This window comes from Mastomys coucha, unplaced genomic scaffold (assembly GCF_008632895.1).
Source record: "Mastomys coucha isolate ucsf_1 unplaced genomic scaffold, UCSF_Mcou_1 pScaffold15, whole genome shotgun sequence".
Classification (NCBI taxonomy): Eukaryota; Metazoa; Chordata; class Mammalia; order Rodentia; family Muridae; genus Mastomys; species Mastomys coucha.
The window spans coordinates 38,829,797-38,851,191 of NW_022196897.1; the positions used below are offsets into that span (position 1 = coordinate 38,829,797).

General features: G+C 38.7%; 1 long non-coding RNA gene across 2 annotated transcripts in view; it reads right to left on the reverse strand.

Annotated features, from left to right (window-relative positions):
- Window positions 1-715: 715 nt before the first annotated feature.
- LOC116090157 overlaps window positions 716-21,395 on the reverse strand; it is a 26,874-nt gene continuing 6,194 nt past the window's right edge. The window contains exons 2-4 of one of the 2 annotated variants that reach the window (XR_004118590.1): window positions 7,230-7,440; window positions 2,127-2,321; window positions 716-765 (exon numbers count right to left, since the gene is read on the reverse strand). This is a non-coding gene — a long non-coding RNA (uncharacterized LOC116090157). The remainder of the gene's footprint in view (window positions 766-2,126; window positions 2,322-7,229; window positions 7,441-21,395) is intronic. The other variant, XR_004118589.1, reaches the window with a different exon arrangement.

Consider the following 21,395-nt stretch of genomic DNA (forward strand, 5'->3'; position numbering starts at 1 on the left):
CTTCTCCTTCTTCTTCTTCTTCTTCTTCTTCTTCTTCTTCTTCTTCTTCTTCTTCTTCTTCTTTTTCTCCTTGATATAAAACTTATCTCTATCAAAAAATAAAATTTTATCTTCCCAGCCTGCTCTTTCAAAATTGGGTTGGTCACATTTTGACACTTCACTATGTTAAGCTCTCAAAACCCCAACTCATCCAAACAGGACTCATTCATTACCAGTTGTTGTTTCTTTTTCATTTAAAGGTAAATTAGTAGCACTTCTTGTTGGTGATTATTGTTCATCTTCTCATCTGTGCCCAGCACAGAGCAGATCCTTCACAAACTGCAAATGCATGACCCTTTATTGCCATCATTTTAGGAGGACACATGCTTAAGCATGACGCCATAACTATTATCCCCTCCCTTTATATCACATTCTTCCTTTCCTTCCTTGTTGTGGTCTTTGGGAGGTGCATCCACACTGGAAAGTGATAGCCTTTTCCATCTGTTATATGGTTTTTATCTAGACTGACTTTCTAGCAAATTATTTTGGGGCAGAACAGACCCGCTACTCTAATGGCTAGTGTGCATTTAGCAGGTGATACATGTGTCTTGATTAGGATTTTCATTGCTGTGAAGAGACACGATGACCAAAGCAATGCTTATGTAGGGCATTTAATTGGAACTGGCTTACAAGTATTGAGGTTCAGTCCATTATCAGCAAAGCACAAAATGTGGCAGCATCTAGGCAGGCATAGGGCTGGAGGAGCTGAGAGTCCTATATCTTGTTCTGAAAGCAAAGAGGAAAAGATTGATTCTTCTGAACTGGACAGAGATTCAAAGCCCACACCACCTCCACAGTGACACACTTCCTCCAATAAGGCTACACCTCCTAACAGTACCACTCCCTATGGGCAAAGCATACTTATTCCACCACAAGATGTTTCAAAATTCACTTTAACCTCTTTTAGTTTTGGTCACAGCAAAACAAGTCAGAATCTTTAATTATTTTGCCTTCTCAAACAAACATCATGAATTTAGAAAATGGTGAAGTAAGTTTCAAAATCAGTTAGTGGACACTATATCATCTATAAGCCAAGTGGTTGCCAGAGTAAATAACACTCATTTCTCTTGGTGTCAAGACTTTGTAAGTTTAGACTTCTCAGAGAATGGCTGTGCGTTCTTCACCTGTGTGCCTGGGACCTCACCAATAGCGTCAGCTCCAGCTTTCGAAACAGACTTCATCTGGTTTACATTTCCTCTGGGCCCCACTCTGAAGGCTAATGGGAGAGATTTCAAATTTCTTTGCTAATACTGTGGAGTAAGTGATGAAAATCCCAGCAGAATCTAGACTTCCTCTGTATTTATATATGTCTGTAGGGCAATTGTGAGTTAATAATCTTTTCCTGAAACCAGTTTATATTTAACAATTATTTCTGGCCTTATTCCCTCTTTCCCAAAGGAAATTTCCATCAGTTTATTGCTAGCGCATATATAAAATATTCTTTCTAAAATGCTATGATATTGCTTGGATTTTTAGATTTTTTTTAACTACTTTGAAAATGGTAAGATCTTTCTCTGAGCATCTATTATACATTTGAGCAAGGATATACCTTAAGAATAATTAAGGATTAGGGAAATCTTCAGAAGTATTATCCCCATATTAGCTAAAGTTTATTTAACCTTAAAAAAGTCATAAATTTTTCTACATCGATGTTTCTTCCTGTTTCAATAGCAAATGTACTCATTTAATAGGATTAAATTAGCTCATTTTAAAAACCATTCTCTACCAGATAGCTTTAAATTCTTCAAAATACGAAAACTATCAAGCACCTCAGGTAGAAATTAGGACTTTAATGCTTTCTTAACAATCCATCTTGCTTCTATAACTCTTTCTACTTCAGACTATCAACGTTGTGTGCCACCTTTCATTGCTGTCTTCTGTTACCTGTCTCGCTTTCACTCCAAGGAACAGATGTTAACACAGACTGAGAAGATTCCTGACTGATTGAGAACCTTTGGAGGAGTTGATGGCTTTTCCATTCTAAGAGTCCCCTGCTCCTTTTGTGTTCTCATGGCAGCCGAAGGAACTGCATTTCTAGGAACTGGGCTGCTTTTACTTTGAAATCACTTCATCACCTTTGAAATCACCTTTTACCTTGATCAGCTCATCTTGTTTTAGGGATCTTCTTCATGTTCAGTCACTGGTATTGGTTACGGGTGTTCTATCAACCAGGGAGGCTGATGGACAGCAAGACACAGGCAAAGCAATGGTGAGTAGAGAAGAACAGGCTTTTGTGATGGTTGTCACTATCAGCTCACTTGGAGAAAGCAGGCTCAGCACCTCTGGTTTTCAAATAAAGCCAGTAAATGATTTGATGAGCTGCTAAATGCGTTTGACACACTATTCTTTTAAAGATGATGGTGCAGGACAGTGTCATGGAGGTTTAATCAAACTGATTATGATATGGAGCTATGATAAAGGAACACAGAACCTAGCAGGTCAGAGAGTTGACTCAGCAGTTCAAATAGTTTGTTCTTTCAGAAGACCCACATGGTGGTTCATACCCTCCATAATTCCAATTCCAGGATGCATATAAGACATAGATAGCCATGCAAGCTAAACATTCGAGCAACAAAGTAAAAATTTTCAAGTCTTAAGTTATTAAATATAAAGGCAATATTGTTTTTAAATGTGTACTCACTGATTTTTTTAATTTAAATATCTTTCATACTATATATTTTGATCATGTTTTTCTCCTTCCTCCAACTTATCCCAGATCCACCCCACCTCTCTACCCACCTAACATTAAAAGCTGGACAATGAAATTCTTAGACGTAGTGGGTCACTAAGCAAAATCACAGGTAGGACCCTCTTCAGGAGTTTTTGATCAGAGAGAGAGATCAGAGGCCTCCTAAACAATGCAGGCTCTTGCCATCCCTCTTGACTGCACACTATAACTAGTTAATAAATCCCCAAAGATGTCAGCTCATTGGATGCAGAATGCAATCTGCAACCAAACTGGAAACTTCCTGCTGGATGCCTAGATTCTGTAGTGCCAGACAGTGGATGCCTAGATTCCGTAGTGCCAGACAGTACATGCAGTTTTCTGGGGAAGTAAACTCTCCAACAGCCTGCCTACCTGTGAACACTGTGAACTAAAATGCCAAAGCTGCTAGGCAAGATGTGTTCATTGGTGCAATAACAACATTGCTAGCAAAGCTGGGGTCACAGTCTGTACCTCACAGGGTCAGGTTCTATCAGTTGGCTTCAAGAAGCCAGCTTAAATGGACAAATTTACTCTAAAAGAAACGATTTCTTCAATGTGGCCTTATTAGGAAGAAATACATGGAAGTCTAAAGTCCTTCTCCAGTCTCTTTGGAACACTGAAATGAGGTTGAAGTTTAGGTAGAGAACAATGTTATATGTATCTAGGCAGTTCTCAATCAAGACATGGTCTTTTCCATCCTTCTCTGGAGTCTAGTCTCTCCAGCAAGGTGGTCTGACTAGTTATCCACACTGTGAATCTGAAATTATTTTCTATGGGCCTAGGCTTTAGTCTTTCTCTTTCCCCAACATGAGATTCCTCAGAGAAACTAAGTTTGGGGAGGGGAGAAATCTATTGGTTCAATAGTCCGATAGCCAAAATTAGGGCCACAAGCCATCTCTTGAAAGCATCCTCAGGCCTACCTGAATGGTTATAGCACTACCTGCTATGGGCATATCACGCACTCCTTGGTTGGATTTAAGGCCTCTGTTACAATAGGAAATTCCTAACACTGTAAATCCACTCAGAAACGTATGGTTGAGGAGATCTTAAGACCTAGCGGGAGCCTAATACTACCTCTTCAGTAACATGATTTAACATCACACTAATTTCTAAACTTTATGTTTATTCTGTAGTCAAAGGCTATTTTTCAACCTTATTCAGAGAAGACTGTCTTCACAGTAGTGGAGGTGAATGTAGAGACCCATGCCTGCACTAGATGCTAAGAATGAAAGACTGTTGAGGGCTCATACCTAAACAGTTTATCCCACATGCCCTTTTAAGACACAAAGAACGTTGTGGAAGAAGAAGCCATCTTCTAAGCATGGTAGGGTTATGGCAATCATGAACTGATAGCATGATTATGCCTGATGACACTGGGTTCACATGAATTGGGCCTTCTGAATAGTCAACCATGGTGAGCAAAGTTGGTGGACAATGTTTTCCAAAGGAAGACAGATGACATACACAGTCTTCATCCAAGAATTCTACTTAGAATGATCTTCTCCATAAAGACAACTAGCAATTTATGCAAACTATGTGTTAAGATGTTTAACATGGTATTATCCAGAGTGGTGTAGAGACCATTTAGAGTTAACAGCAAAGTTATTTTGACATGATTTGACATGATGGGCAGTATTCATTTTATATGCATTTAAGAAGGAAAACACTATGTTGATGGTCAGTTGGACTGATTCCATTTATTTGAAGTGAGATTTGTCATTCTATCACTTTGTGTAGCCTTCATTATTAAAATAAGATCACAGCTCTTAATAGAAAAACATTCGTATTTCACTTTTTATGTCCCTGACTCATATGTACACATGCATGTACATAATAACATGTGCTAAATCTAATGGAAATTGCCAAATGATTTCTTACTTTAGGTCAGTGACAGTGAAATGGCTTTCTGAGAGCTAAGGAATGCATTCTTCAGATGGTATCAGGCAACAAAGGGTTTATATTCCATTTGATGAATATTACTATTCCAAATTGTTCACAAGCAAGGTACAAGAGACTGGAACACTGGAAGAGCCTCAGAAGAGAGGATGAATGGAATTGTCCTTCAGTACATCGATATATTATGGTCTATTATTTTTAAGAACAACTAAAATACAGAATTTGTTCAGTAGCATCTGTTATTCCAAAATAGTGATCTGAGCCTCAGGATAAATTTGACTTTCAAATCTACAGCATTCCAACTCTCCACAATCATGAACTTCTTTTATTTAAAGGAACTTTTATTATTTGTGAATTTCACATCATACACCCGATCATCTCCCCATTCCTCCATATCTGCTCTCTACTCATGTAACCTCCCAAGAAAATTTTAAAAGAAGGAGTAGAAGGAGGAGGAGAAAAATAAGAAGGAGGAGAAGGAGGAGAAGGAGGAGGAGGGGGGAGGAGGGGCAGAAGGAAGAGGAGGAGGAGGAGGAGGAGGAGGAGAGAGAGAGAGAGAAACAGGGAGACAGAGAAGATTCTCAATGTGGAAACTGTGGTGTGTCCCACAGTATACTCATTGCCCAAACAGCTTTTCTTGCAAATGTTCATTACACTGAGTCATTGGCTGGTTCAAGTCCTCCAGCTTCTGCTGCAATATCAATACAGAATGATCCTCACTGGGACTCATCTCAAATATACTCTTGTTGCTTTTGTCACCAGGTTGAAGAAAATGATGCATAAAGCTTGGGATTAATGACACTTGTCTGTCTCAGTTGCTCTCCATCTTCTTTGTTGAGACAGAGTCTCTCAGGGAACCTGGAACTCCTTGATCTAACTAGGCCGGTTCCTCCTGAGCCTGCCACTTGCTCTGCCTGGAATGGAATCAAAGTATTCCACCTTGCCCAGCTTGTTATGTGAATGCTGAGGATCTGAACTCAGGCCCTCATGCTTGTGAGACAAGCACTTTCTCAACTAAGGCAGCCATCAAGCCCCATAAGGAGCTTCAACTCAAGGAATCAATAGGCACACTCTTTAGGCCAGAAAGAACACAGAATATCTTTGGAACTGCCAAGACTGATGATATACATAAGTAGAAATCAGGAGTCATAAGGTTGGCCAAGAGGGCCAGGGCATATGAAATGCAGATAAAGAACTTTGGAGCCATGAGAGTATAGGCTTTAGTCTCAGGGGGAAAAGAACACACTGAATGGAATAAAATAAGGAGATGAATAAGTCAGTTCATTTGTTCAGATTTCTTCCACCTCTCTAATTTGCCTTCTACAGAGATTAGCTCATATTCTGTGATGATTATTTATCCAATGACGACTAACCTGACACCAGCTATTACACATTGCAGTGATTATTCAGTGTTGAGAAATGAAGAAAGAGCAATGGACCAGTGGCAGACAGATACCTGAAATGTGGTTGGAGAGGGTGCATCTCACAATTATGGAAATCAGTAGCATGCAGGAAGAAGAGACATCTGCAGGCAAAAGTCCATGGCACTGCACATGATATAGGGTATATCTCTTGAACTACATTGATAATAAAGAAGACTGCTATTCACATTTTTAAGGACATTTGAAAACAATTGGCAGCTATTATGTTGCTACAGCAACACAGAAAACAGCTGGCAAGTATATTTCGGAGGAAAAGAGACAGTATCACACTGGAGCTGCACGGAGCTATATCTCTAGCCATTAGCTTCTGCACAATCATTTTAACCAGAAACTATCTGAACTTGGGGAGAGAGACAAAAACAATGAGCCGTGAACTGAAGGAAAGCGTTAACATTTGATTTTGAAAAGCATTTCTCCAATGATATTACAAGTCCATACCTTGTTCAGCGAATTCATTTTATAAACCTCATGATTAAAACTGAATCAAAGACATGACCTAGAAGTTGTGACCTTCTTTCACAGCTTCATTGCCTGCACAGTGATCACTAATTGTTCATCTTGTGTGTGCAGCTGAGCAAAGCATCTAAGGCTCTGCTTAAAGAATCTGCTGTCTTCCAGTCTTGCTTCTTCAATGATTTTTCCTGTGCTCATTTGAAAGTGGATAATCCAAGCAAGACCAGCTCCATAATGTACAAGGTGTAGAGCAAAATAAAATCACAGGACTCCTTATTGACAGTTGATTTAAAGTTCTGAGAGAGCAATTGCAGAGCTTTAAACCAAGTGTATGGTCTTCCAAAGTGTGGCAGCTGGCAGGAATGCTATATCACATACTAAGGAAGCTGCCATTGAACCCTGACTTTGTCTAAAACAGCTGAGCCAAGTTATGTTATGGCGATGAGAGAGACAGAAAGGAGAAGCATGGGTTTACTTCCTTCTAACACATCTGATTATAAGAGAAATATGTGGTTTTATTGTCTGATAAAAATCATATCATCCTGAGTCAATCTTATTTATACCTCTTATTAGATATTTGCCAAATAAACAGATGAGTTAGGCATGGTTGACCAAAAGGAATGACTAAAAGTACTGTAAACTAGAGTGTAAGGAAAACACTCTGTTGAAAATAAAGTGTTCCATGAATGTACCAGGTATCAGGATGGTGTGTTAATGAAACTATGCACGCTCCCATTCATGGCCTTCAGTGCTCAAAGGAAGCCATCAAACAGTGATGTCACAGTCCCACATCTCTAGAAGCAAGGCAGAGAATGAGGCTCAACAGCAAGGCAGGCCTTGGGTCCAGAAAGGTTTCACCTTCTCTCAGGTCTCCACTTGATTTTCAACAATGGTGAAACAGAACTGTTAGGGGGAAAAAGAATAAAGTTATGGCATTTGTAGGAAATCAATACTACTGGAGACAGCCATATAAGTGACTTACTCCACTCACAGAAAGGTAAACATTGCTTCCCTCCACCTGTGCTTTCTGTCTCCTCCCATAAAGCCATTGCCAAATGAAAATAAAGGAAAGCCATTGGGAACACTTGCCATGTTGACAGTGTTGTCAGGGCATCCCTCCGTAATCTGTGCCAGCACACTGTTCTGAACAAACTCATCCTGATTCTTTTGTAAATCTCTGTGAGCCCATATTAAAAAAGAAGGAAAGAAAGAAACAAACAAATAAAGAAAGAAAGAAAGAAGAGAAAAGAAAAGAGAAGTAAAATTATTGTTAGGGTACTAACAGGAAGAGAGGGGTGAGAAGATATGTCAGGACAAATGTTCACCACCAATGTATACTGTGAGGAAAAAATTAGAGCAATAAATAAACTCCAAAAATACAGAGGAGTCACGCATACTAACCCCAATTTACCCATATATTGGCTAGTGAAAGTGTTCCCTCTAAGAAAACAACTATGGCAGAAACTCAGTTCATTTATTAGTCAATGTGTTTTTAGTCTGTCTGTTCATTAAAATTAAACACATTTTACTTCTAACATGGGGTGCATGCTGGATTTAGGGCATAGTAAGAGCTTGTGGTCTGTGCTGTTGAACTATTGCCCTCTTTATGCTCTATAGCTTTCAATGTCAGTGCTATACAATTGTTGTATAAGTAAATACACTCGCAACAAAATCACAATATGGGGAGCTTATATAAGGGTGTTTGCTGGTCGTGCCACTTTCTTGCTTCTTTGATATAAGAGCAGAGAAAGATAATTAACGGGATGGCAGATTTTTTTTCGCTTCATGGTTTCAGAAGTCCTTAGGTCTCAGATAGAGACTCTGAGCTCATGGTAAGGAGGAGCATCATACATGAGGAACATGTGGCCCAGAGGGAGAGGACTAAAACCAGACATGATCCCCAAGTACTCACCAGTAGTGACCTACTTCCTTCAGGTAGGTACCAATTCATAAACTTTCTAGAAGCTGTTATGGTAGTACTATGCCCTAAGGACCAACCTTTGAACCCATGAACCTTTCTATGGGGTTCACTTCATACCCAAACTATAGTGCTGACCACCAGAGTCATTTTTCTCAGCTCTCAGTCTGCTAGAGAGTCTCAGAGGTTCTTTGTCTACTTGATACAATTCCCTGAGTCCAGAGAGCCATATGGAAAGAGAAGGAGCTGGTTTTGTTCAGACTTGATTTTAACAAAATAAACTTTAACATTTCACTCTGTATATTCACATGGGAATGCTTTTGCTCCTGACAGCTAACCTATCGCCATGTTTATGAACACGTCCCGCTGCTTTGGGCTTAAATGAAGTTGCGTTAGAACTGAAGTAGATAAGAAAGGAGGTCTGGAAAGATTTGATGCTAGCCATGTCTCTCTTCCATTCTTGAGCCCTTCATCCCTAGAGGAGCCTTTGGAGCCATTCTGATTAGCTCTTATAGACTGAAGCAGAATGAAATGAAATGAATTAGGAACTGATTAGAGTTCAGAAGGAAATGGTTAGGATCAGTAGATTTGGATGTGTTTGGTATATTTTGCAGACCAACCCTGTGTGTAGTGTTTATGGATATTTTTCCCTCCTCTACTGGGAAAAGCAAGAAAAAGCACAGAGGCTAGGGTTTGCAAAGCTGTTCCTCCCACTCATTAGCTTTCTGACCTTGGGACTTTCAGGTAATCAGGCTTCCGGTCTATAAAGTTGAAATGCAGTTACTAGAGTACATCATAAGTGTTTAAGCCTGGAAGAGCATAAATCAAGGCTGATGTCCAAAGAAGCACCTAGCCAATGAGGATGCAGCCAAGTAACTTCATCTAGGCATCTCCTCTCCACAATTCCACAGCATCCTTCTTCTCTCCTTTCATTACATGTAGACATTGTTCTGACAGTTCATGGTCTTCTCACTGTCCTTAACATTCTTTTCTTTAGGAAACAACACGACCTAGCTGAAGTGCTTTGTAACCATGGAGACCTGTACTCTGTAGTCACTCTCTCTAAGATGGGAAAAACTAAGCTGCTAAATTTTCCAACCCTATTTATTCCTAGACTAGGTGGACATCAATAGAATGTTATAAGCTTGAAGTGTGAATGGAACAGGCTTATGTATGTAAAGTACTTAACATGGGGTAAGCATGTCATTAATTCTCTTCTTTAGTAGAAGTGGAACTCCATTTGAAACCTCAGATCTTGAAACATTGCTTTCTTTCAGGATTAAAGAAGTTTCTAGAACATTTACCAAACTCCAGAAAATTTAAAGATCCCAGTAAATAGTCAAACCTGGGAAGGAAAAGATATCCACATTAAGTGAGGAAAAGCTTAGGTCTAGTGTGAACACAGCCTTCCAATATTTCCTCAGTCATATTTTTGGCTACAGTGGTGACTTCGCCATATTCTCACATAAGCACTGGTTATTGGACATGTTACAGTTTAATAAATCTTTTAATGAAAGGACCCCCAGATTCCATTTGTATTTTCAAGTGAAATTCTATCTCTTCAAATAATTTTTAACATATGGAATTTATTTTCCCTCACACCTGGCTATATTTAATTTGTTGTGAGAGTTTCGTGACTGTGTTATATGACCTATTCCCATGATGCTTAAGGGTTAAATGTGTTTCCTGCTTTCCTGAAATCCAAATAAACGGAATAAAATAACCAATCCTTGGATCCACAATTGTAATCTCCTGAGTCTATACACACAGATTCCTGTTTTCTATTAACTTGCAGCTTGTGGGTAAGAGGCAAGAGGGAAGTAATAAGGCAAGGAAATTATGAACCACTTAAAGAGAACCACTTGAGTTTTTATACTGTGGTTATTCTTAAACATTCTCATCTTCCTAATAATTTACTATGTAACTGACACTTTAATAAGTTATTTATTTGACTCATCTGAGGGTTTTTTACAGAGCTATCTGCTGTAAATATTTAAAGTGTGTCAGTTCCAAATGGAGAAATAGTTTTTAAAAACATTAGCAACAACAACCCAATACTAATTCCAGTGCAGTGACATATTTTGGAAGCTAATAGCTGTATTTTTAAAGTAAAAGTTCAAATATATACCTTCCAATACTCACTTATTAAAAGCTTGGATATTACCATATTGTATGCATCCCATTTCACAAAGACACTATATTCTAGTTTCATGATTTCAACTACTAAAAGTTCTTTCATCATACTGAAAATGTATAGATAGTTCTAGGTCCAGTTTTACAGCTGTAAAATGTCTGTGTGGTAGTAACAAAGTACCAAGTATATAGCAAGACATATGGATATGGTTCCATATACCACTTACCAGAGGCTATCTTAAACCTCTCACCAGGGAGCTCACTTACAAACTGGCTAGATATTCTACCACCACCTTGAACCTTACATTTAGAATCATAAACACTATGATTCTGTAAAGAGGTTAGGAGTACAAATTTTTCCTATTGATGAATATACCACTACTTGAGTCATAGCATATGGAAGAATCAAGGTGATACCAAGAAGTTTCATATCTACTGGCTAACTTTTTGTTGTGCTTGTGTGTGCTATGCATGGTAACAGAGGAGAAAAGTAGCTATTGGTCTTACAAAGCTGAAAATGCTGAGAACTTCAGTAAAGACTGTACTGGCAGGATAGATTATGCTGACACAATAGTGGTACAAATTTTATGGGCATATTCAACCACTTTTTGACCAGATTTAAGGCCTGCTCCATAACATAGAAACCATACCTTTGTACCATTGTTAGGGTAAGAGTTTGTGGCTACCATAGATCAAAAACCCTAGTACTGAATCTTCTCCTTCTCCTTCTCCTTCTACTTCTACTTCTCCTTCTCCTTCTCTTTCTCCTTCTCCTTCTCCTTCCTCCTCCTCCTCTCCTTATTCCTCCTCCTTCTTCCCTCTCCCCCTCCTCCCCTCCTCTTCTTCCTCTTCCTCTTCTTCTTCATCTAGAGGAATGTACTATTAAACTACCTCATAATGAATTATCACTATGCCCATAGATCACTGCATCTATCATCAATATCAGCGAAGCTTCTTCCTCAAATAGATTGACACAAAGATCTGCAGACAATAAAAGACTGGAGAATGCACCAATTATTCTTGGTATATATTTTGTGTAGTATACATGAAAAACTTACTAGGCTGGCACTAAATGAGACATTTATATTATGCCATGCCCCATATGTCTCATAGATCATTGCAGAAGAAGGGATGGGAAGTTTGTAAGAGCCAGGGGTGGTGGATAACAACAAGGACACAGCGTTCTCCAGATTCTACATATGAAGTCACAGAGATTGTGATTGCATGAGGAGTCCTGTGATGGCTCAAGCTAGGAAAACCCTCTCCTAGCTGAGGAGCTATTGGAGATTCATAGCTGAATCACGTTTCTTTAAGGTTGTGGCCCTTGATAGCTTAGTCAAGCTCTAGGACAGGCTGATCCCACATCCAAGAATATCCAAGGCAGCACAAATTGGACTTGATGTGAGACAGAGAAATGAAAGGAAGTGAGCAGGTGTTCAAACACTAAACTTTGACAAATGTCCTAGGTTACAGAACTTTCCTAAAGGATGGGTGTAAAGTCTCCCCAGAGTAGTTATGTGAACCCCTGCAACAATTATTCTTAGTGCATATATTATATTCTACAAATGAAAAACTTGTGCGCCTGGCATCAAAATACTTATCAAACGTATAATACTCATGTATTAATTGAGCTTTATTTATCTGCTATAGGTAAGGATGGAGGTATAAAAGAACAAATATTTTTCAGTTATCCCTTAGGTTATCTTATGAATCTATACCCCCAAATCAACAGGAATGCATCTAAACTCTCTGACAACAGCATCACAATCTCTTTTATGTGGATTCTGTACTGACTCTGCTAGACACCACAGGTCTCTTTCTGAAGCCTTCAGCAGCAGTTTGTTTAGGAAAATGCCATTCAGAGACCAAAACCAGCATGTGTCTGGATCCAAAATTAGGCTTTTTTTAGTGTGCAGTGCCACCAGGAAGGCATTGTGGAAGGATGTGACAGAGTGTTTTTTCAAAGTATTCTTTTGTAATTTAGAAAAGCTATTATGCCGCAAAATGAGACTGTGAGGAGATGGAAATCAAGTATTATAGTAAATGTTTCTCATGGTGAAATGGATCATTTACTCTGAGAGAAATGTTCTAGTTGATGTATTTCTTTACTCTCGAGAATATTAAAAATATGGTAGGTGTGTTTACTCCAAATGATGAATGAGAACAGTCCCACTGTTGAAAGAGAGCCACATGTTACCCACAATGAAAACCTGACGCAACTGGAGCCTCTGTATATGATGTCAGGGGCTTTCAAAGCTCACTGATATAGGCTCAGTTATGGGCCCTCCTTCTCAGAAAGCTACTGAGACCCAGAATAACATTGCTAAGAATGAAAAGAGCAAATGAATGACATATATTTATAGAAGCAAGAAGTGGAAGAGTCTCTGGAAGCATATTTTCTGTTTCTTGGGTTATGTTCCTTGTTCACTGGTTTGCATTTCTTCTTGCATGCCATATTTGTGAGTAAAGCAATTCAATGAATCACAGCTAAGGCACAGATAGCCATTTACAAAAGAACCAGCAAAGCACAGTTAAGGTCATGGGTGACAGAGTCATATTGCCTGAATTCCAACTTCGACTTTGCACCATCCCTGCAAATTTGGATGTCCAGAAAGAATTCCCTTACTTCAGTTTCCCCATGCACAAGTGACAATAACTACATTGAGAGGTAGCAAAGAGTCTTATTGCCCCATGAGTAATGAGTAGACAGGCAATCACTATGAGTAGCTTCCAAATTCACCAAAACAGAGGTGAATTGAAGCACAAGCTTAAGCAAATGTGCATAAATCCCAAGGAAGTGAAGATTAAGTCACATCCACACCTAGAACTCTAGAGACAATAAAACGCCAAGATGATAAAGCAAATGGCCCTGGCCAAGATGACACAGCCATGAAGCTTGAAGGAAAAATGGAGTTATTTCCCAGTCTACATATTGACCTCACTGTACCCCATCTTCTCAGCCATCTCTAGCTCATTATCTTAGCTACTCCAAATTCATTATACACTCCAAATACAGCTCTCAGAATGCCAGGCAAGCTCAGTCCAGAAAAATTCATTAGTCAACAGGTCCACACCACCAAAGAGGAATGCATATCACTACCCAGCACAGTAATCATGTTCAGCAAAGCATGTACATTGCTACCACTAGCAGGTCAATCACCAATAGACCCTCCCACTCCCATGCTCATTAACAGGAACCTCTGCCCTGAGCTTCATTTACATATCAGTCCCAGCAAGCTTCCCTAACAATCCTGCTCTGGTTACATTGCTCTCTCTTGAGAACCTAAAATTCAACCCCAGGCTGAGTCAACCCATTAAGCTGCAGTGATAAAGAAAGTTCAGAATTTTAACACAGAGCTGAGAATGCCATTTTTTTCCTGCAGGCAGAGATGCCATGATGTAAAACTCTGTTTAAAAGCGAGGTAACTGTTGGCAGCTGGCATGAAAATTATCCCATTATTTATCACTGTTATTAGGTAGGGGTCTTATGCTACACAACTCAGAGGAAAACATCTATTTGATTACATGAGATGAGAGCCTTGCCCATTATTGTTAGTTTGGCTACTCTCTAACCATTAATTGTTATTTGGCATACAAAATGTAGTGCATGAGTAACACACAAAAAATGTTCTACCCCATTCTCAGTAAGATATGACAGCCACAGTTACAATGACAGATATCATTACCTGCTTAGGTATCTTTCTGCAACTGGACGTCATAGCAAATAACTCTAGTACAACATGTACCTGTGAAGAACACTATTCCATACCCCGTTAGTTCATCCATCAGTTTGAACTCTGGGAGGTATTTGTAAAGATGTTGCCTGCTGCTGAAGCTTTTCAGGGTCAACTGTAAATCAGGCTTTAACATGATTCTGCAGCACATCACATACCTGTCATTGCCAGCACCATGTGTATCCCTTAGTAACACTTTGAATAAAGGTGAGAACTTCAATTACCAAGAGTCACATATTTTTAAATCCATACTGTAATGGATTTAAAAAAGTTAAACTTTTCTGTAATGGTGGGCATCCTTTCCCTGAATCCTTCTTTTCTTTGCTTTTCATTTGAATGGACTAAAGCTAAAATTTTTCAGTATTTTAAAAAACTGGTTATTGTTTTATACTAAGGTCCCAAAGGTCTTTGGCCTTCAACGACAACAGAGGAATGCAACAATCTCTTTCTAGGACAGAGTCTTACAGAGTTCTGTCCAAGTATCTCCTCAAGTCTGCCCATGCTTAAAGCCAGTTTCAGTGCCTCAAATCCAAAAATTAAGAGCACTCCAATTCACCACTATGTACCATAAGGGACTGCATCATGGAGGTCTGTTTACTAATATGTCTCTAGATCACATGATAATTCAGTGAAGGCAATTTTCCTTGGGTGTCCTCTCCTTCCCACAGAAACTAACATGATCCCACTATACCTCTCTGGTTCCTCCAGCCACAACTAAAATCCAAGCACAATGACATTTTAATATTGGTCTTTGGTAGATCTTCAAAGAAGGCCATCCTGAAAAGCCTTTGCTCATTATATTCTGATGTTGCCTTTCTTAGCACTATGCATCAGTCTTCCATAACCCTGAGTTACCTAGTTTGTAATTCATGGTGCCTGAGATAGAATGTGTTAATTAATTTATATATACATATGCTTATATATTATACATACATATACACATATGTACACACATACACATATACATATATATGCAGAACAAAAAAAGACATAGAAAGACTTAGGTAAAATATGTATAACAAAATTTACAGTAGTGACCATTTTAATCTACATTTTGCAATTTACTGGCAGTCAGTGCTTTGATATGACCATAACTACCACTAGCACCTCCAGGCCTCTCATATCCCAAATTGAAACTCCATTTTCTCTTTCTTTGAGTTCTGGTGGTTACTATTTTATTTCCTCTCTCTCTCTCTCTCTCTCTCTCTCTCTCTCTCTCTCTCTCTCTCTCTCTCTCTCTCTCTCTCTCTCTTGAACCACTCTGAGTGCCACATAGGAGGGGAATTACATATTTGTCCTGCTGTGACTGACTTGTCTCTCTTAACACATGGGTCTGCAAGGTTCAATCACGCTCTTGTAACTATCATTATAGCCTTTCTTTTCAAGGCATAAGCTGTCTTATATACTGCACGCTGTTTACATATTTATCACTTTCTTCCATTGAAGGGCATCTGAAATGCCTCCACCTACTTTTCTTTTTGATGGAGTCTTGCTATGTAGCACAGGCTGGCTTCAAACTCACATCCCTTCTGCTCCGGCATCCTTAAGTGTTAAGATTACAATGTGAACCACCATGCCTGGCAGAGTTTCTTTATACCTTTGCACAGTTCCAACAAGTCTTCCAGGGACTTATACAGCCTACATCATAAAGTATTTAGGACTGGGGCTGGTACCAAGCTGGAAGCTTTACCAGTGTGGACACCAAACACTGTCTGTTAACCCAAGCACTGTTGGTAAGACAAATATAAAATTTTAAGACAGAGATACATTTATATTATCAGACTCTAAGAGGAAATAGGGAAAGGTTGGGAAATTTACTGGAAGTTTGAAGTCTGATTTATGATGGATCTTTCAATAGCAGCTTAATTAGGATTAGAGGAAGATCACAATATGAGAGTTAACAGCACAGCAAGAGAGGCCTTTTGAGAAGAGTCTCAGCACGTAAGTTATCACTTGATCCTTTCTGTGAATGGGTGCTTCACAACATCTGAAAATAAACAATAATTATTTAAAACCCATCTCCCAGGGACATGAAAGCTATGCTAATGAACAGAGGGGGATAGTTAAGTCTGTTTGATGTAGATCTGAGCTGTGTGGATGTCTGATTTTATCACCAACCACAGTGTAGAGAGACTAACATTATTTTGCAGCCACTTGCCCATGGTCACTGACAGGAACAGTGACAGTGGTGAGATGGGACCCAGGCAATCTGACTGGAGAGCCTTTACTCTTACCCACTCACTACCCATACTTGCCTCCACAGCATGGCCCTGAAAATCGAGCCACAGATAACATTACGTCTTTATCTGGTCACCTGCCTTTGCTCAGATTAGCTCCTCCACAGAACCTAGACACAAACCCAAAACGTCATTCCATCATCTCTTCGCACAGCAGAATAGGTCACTGAGCAGTCTGTTTCCATGACATTGCATCCCTCTAACTCCCTCACTCCTTCAGCAAGTCTATAGTAACCATCCACTGCTCTGTGTACTCCCATCACAACAGTGCAAGGATGCAGCTGGCACTTCTCTCTTCTTCCTTTGAACAGCATGCTTGGCCTCTCTGATGAGCATCTCTCTAATCAGCATCTACAAACACTTTATCTCCTGTGCTCCCATATACTCTAACTTTCTGCTGGTTTAGGGTTAAGGACTATAACCCAATTTTTGTGAAGTGGGATCATTGCTGATATTTGTATAACTGACAACCCAATGCTTGATTTTTTTAATTAAAAAAAAAAAAGCAAAAGAAGAAATTTCATGCTAGATAAAATCATGTGGAATTAAAGTTCCATGCATGCTTATGGTCCCATTGGAAGAGATCTTTTATTCACTCACTCACTGTCTGTGTCCAGGCTCAAGGAAAGAATTGAATAGTTGTACTAGAAATACATGGCTTACAAAGGCTGAAAATTATTAACAAACTCTGTCCTTCGCCAGCTTCCCATGCTGCTCAGGTCTGAAGCCAGACAGCTTGGGATATAGCACAACAAACCCCAAAACAGTGGTGCTAAAAATTAATGAGGTTTTCTTGCTTTGACTTTCACACCAGCACTAGGCAACATAACATAGTTCCTTTGTGCAGAAATTTGAATTGGACTTCTATAGATCTTAATGAAAACCTACTAGTCTTTCTGCACAATCCTTCTGTTTGTTTAAATGTTTTTGTTTGATTGGTTGTTGTTTTTTTCCTACTTTAGTTTATTTTTTGGTTTTGGTCCTTTGGGTACTTTTGGTGTCTTTGCTTTGTTTTGCTTTGCTTTGGATTTGTAACCCACATATGTTATTGTTCCTGAAAACCAAGAGTGACTCTTGCATTAAATATGAAAGACAAAGACCTGCCGATGAAAACAGGAAAGACTTCAGAGCTTGCTAGAGAACAAGAGTTGGCCATGATCACTGATCACTTGCATATTGGTGGAGAATCAAATGATGAAGAGGAGTGGGCAGCCTTACAGTGCACAAAAGGGGGAAGCTTCCAGAGGTGACCCATTGGTACTATCAGTGTGAGGTAGCTCTCAATTCTGGTGGAAGAAGGGAATCCTGTGTGATTGGTTAGGAGAGCGCTCAGCTTCTTCTGCATGGTCCTAGTTAGATACAGCAACAACAATAACAAAAATTAGAAAAAAATCTGCATGTTATGAAGTCTTTGCCCTTTGGTGATGGTTACAGAAACATTTGGGCAGCTTTCTGGACTGATAAAAATTTGGTAGCAATCCAACTTTCTGCAACTCTGACTTACAGGAGGCTGGCTCTCTGGTTTGTTTGTTGTTTTAGAGTAGGGCAGGCGGGCCTCAGAGGACAGAGGGCAGGTTGCAGGTCACAGTTCAGTTTTTCTGTATGATCTGCCTACGATGCATTTGTGCTTTCAAATCTCCCAAAAGTATATACTGAGTGGGATTTTAGTTTTGACTGACTTGAATTGTAGGATTGTAGGCAAAACATATGGTAGGTGCTCAGTGAGTTTGCATAAATGAATGTCTTCATTGTAGAAAATGGGAGTTGGGGATGGAGCTAGATTCTCTAAATTGGATGGTACCCCAAAGGGAAAAGCTACCAGGATTAGCCATAGGAAAAGTGAGTTGGGGTGCAAAAGAGATGATGATCTCTTTTCCTTTCTCCTCCATAATACAATTCTTTAAGTTGAAGAGGCTTGTGAGCACAGAGAGAAGAGGTATGGGCCGGGGGAGGAGAAAGGACAACTTTTGGAACATTTTTGAACATTTGTTAGTTAATTGTCATTTACTCAGAACCACAATGCCCCAGAGTATGGTTCATAGAAGCACCAAATCTGTGACCAAGTATCATTTGCCCTTGTAAGTTACTTTCCTCACACTGTATTTGACCCTAAGTTCTTTCTCACATCACTTCAAGTCAGTTCCTATTTCCTCTGGCTTGGTCCAGTTCAAGACATCCCCAAAATGCCTCTGTAGAGGAGTTGAGCTGAAAATGTCCATCCTTAAATTGATGGTTCACATGCCCACCATTTCCTATTGCTTGCTGTGCAAGTGTTTCATTGCTCAGTTTGTGTGACTGTTCACGGCTGTGACTAAGTCCAGAGACAGAGGGCATGTTAGCATACAGTTTCTTGTTCAGCTATGTAGTCCATAGCTGAGTTCTGCTGAGTTCTGCATCTGGTGGGCAGACAGTAAATGATGATGTGTTGTGGCCGTTATAAACATCCCTTTGCACTTGAAAGATGAATTTGTATGTTAAGACACAGTTTAAATGATAAACACACCATGGGACTTCTCCCAATGAGCTCATCATGTGTTTATAACACTAAGTGAACTGGCCCTATGAAACAATACTTTTTCTTCTTAGAACTGACTGTCATTTGAGTAGTTAGTAAAAAAAAAAAAAAAGATTATTGGAAGTTTCCTGATTTCTCATTGATGTCGCCTACTCTGATCGGGCTTAGAACAAAAAGTAATTGAAAGCTATCGCTTGAATGACTGTCTTCTGTATTTTCACTGGTCATAAGAAGACAATTCACACCCACTCAGTTTCCTGTGCTTTTTTCAAATTCAGCAATATTAGTCTTATTTTAATAGTAATGATCATTAAGGCAGCCATCTGCCAGCACATGTTTTTCTATAACCTCTCCCCAATGAATCTAGTGTATTTTGTCAAACTGTTTAGAAGAATCGCCTGACATGGGAATTCAATTTTAAATGGCATGTTAGTGATAATTTTAATTTCATCTCGTTATAATTGTTCTGCCTACATTACTGAAATTGTTTCCATTGTTCTAAGAGATTCTTATTTGTAGTCATTATTTTTTCTATCCCTAAGTTATGTGTTAAACACTATTGTTCTGTTCCTTCTCTGTAAAATGTTTTACCATGTTCCATTTCTGATAATAAAACTTTTTCATCTTTTTGAAATAACTATCAGCTATAAAATTATTTCCATTTTGTCTGACAATTAAACAAGGGAATTTTGAGATCTTTAAAGTTATCTACACCTCATTTAGATGTATTCAGAAAACATTGTCTGACTGAAGTAAATGAGTTGATTTGACTTTTGTGACCATGATAGACTTCTTGGGTGGTTTTAATTGTCACATGAATGAATTAATTATTTTGGCATGTGGTATTAGTCTAAGAAGGCACAGTGGTAGTGTATAAAAGAGTACGATAAAAATAAAGTTCCTTAAATATCCAGATAGTTGATATTACAGGACATTTTATTTGTGAGATAAGAGGCCATGACATGCACTCACTAGTTCATGTAGCCTTAGGTGCCATGCGATTCAACTGGACCATAATCACACTTGTAATTAGAAGCCTGCATCATCAATCACCAATTATTGCAGATGAGAAGGTAGAAGTTAATGATCCCAGTCGTAGCAATTGCCGAATACATGCAAATGAGGTGTATCAGATAACTTTAGAGATCTCAAAAACCCCTTGTTTAGTTTAAGAATAAAATGCAAAAAAAAATCATTTAAAATAATCACAATAGACATTTGTCAATATTTGAAGCAGAGCATTATTTTAATAAAAAAGAGAGGTTATTTATTTGCACATATATATGCAAATAATTTACATATTGAGATATGTATCTGAGAGCACACAGAGGCAAACAAAAACAATCTGACTAAATTATGCAACTTGAAAAATGGAGCAAAGAACAGATAGCTAGGAAATTTGCATGGAAAACAAATTTCATTATCTAAATGAAAAATTGGAGTAGAATAACAATGGAAACATGTCCTTGTGAAAAAAAAAAACCTCAGTAGAGTTATTTTGTATCAGACTGAATCTGCTGAGCCCAGTAAACCTACAGAGAACACCAGCTAAAACTGAGCAACTTCTCATTGGAATTTCCACAAGGATTATGTCAGAGACTCTCCTTAATGAATATATATATATATATATATATATATATATATATATATATATATATGTGTGTGTGTGTGTGTGTGTGTGTATGTATATATGTATATATATGTGTGTGTGTACATATATATATACATATATATGAAATATATTAAAATGTGTTAAATTTTTTTCTTTCTAGAAAAGACTCTTAGACCCATGTGTAACCTGCAGCAATTTGTACATCTGGATTATTGTGAGTAGTGCACTGGATGTGTTTATGTTGTTGCCTGCAAGTCCTTAGAATATACCCCATGAGTGAAAATAACAAGAATACTGTAAATACAGACATTGGCTAGATACAGGAGATTTTAGCTTGTAAAATGAAATTTAAGATGCATAAAAATCTTCTGTAAAAAGAAGAAACACAGTAACACTAATGCTATAGCTTCTACTAACAACTACTGTATTTTAGGCTGTAGGCTGCACTCCTTACGTTCAGTATCTCCTGCCTGATATTTGCTTCAGCAGTCACATTGTCATCAGGGAATGTAAAACTATTTCTTTTATTGGAAAAATAAACTTAAACATCAGGCTAAACAGAAAGCTAAACTTAGAATCTGGCTGTCTGTCTCCTTTCCATATCTAGGAAGGAATAAGAACAAATAGGAGGAGAAAGAAGTGGAGACAGAGGAGTGGGACAGGGGGCGGGAGAGGAGGAGGAAAAAGAAGAAGAGGAGAAGAAGAAGAA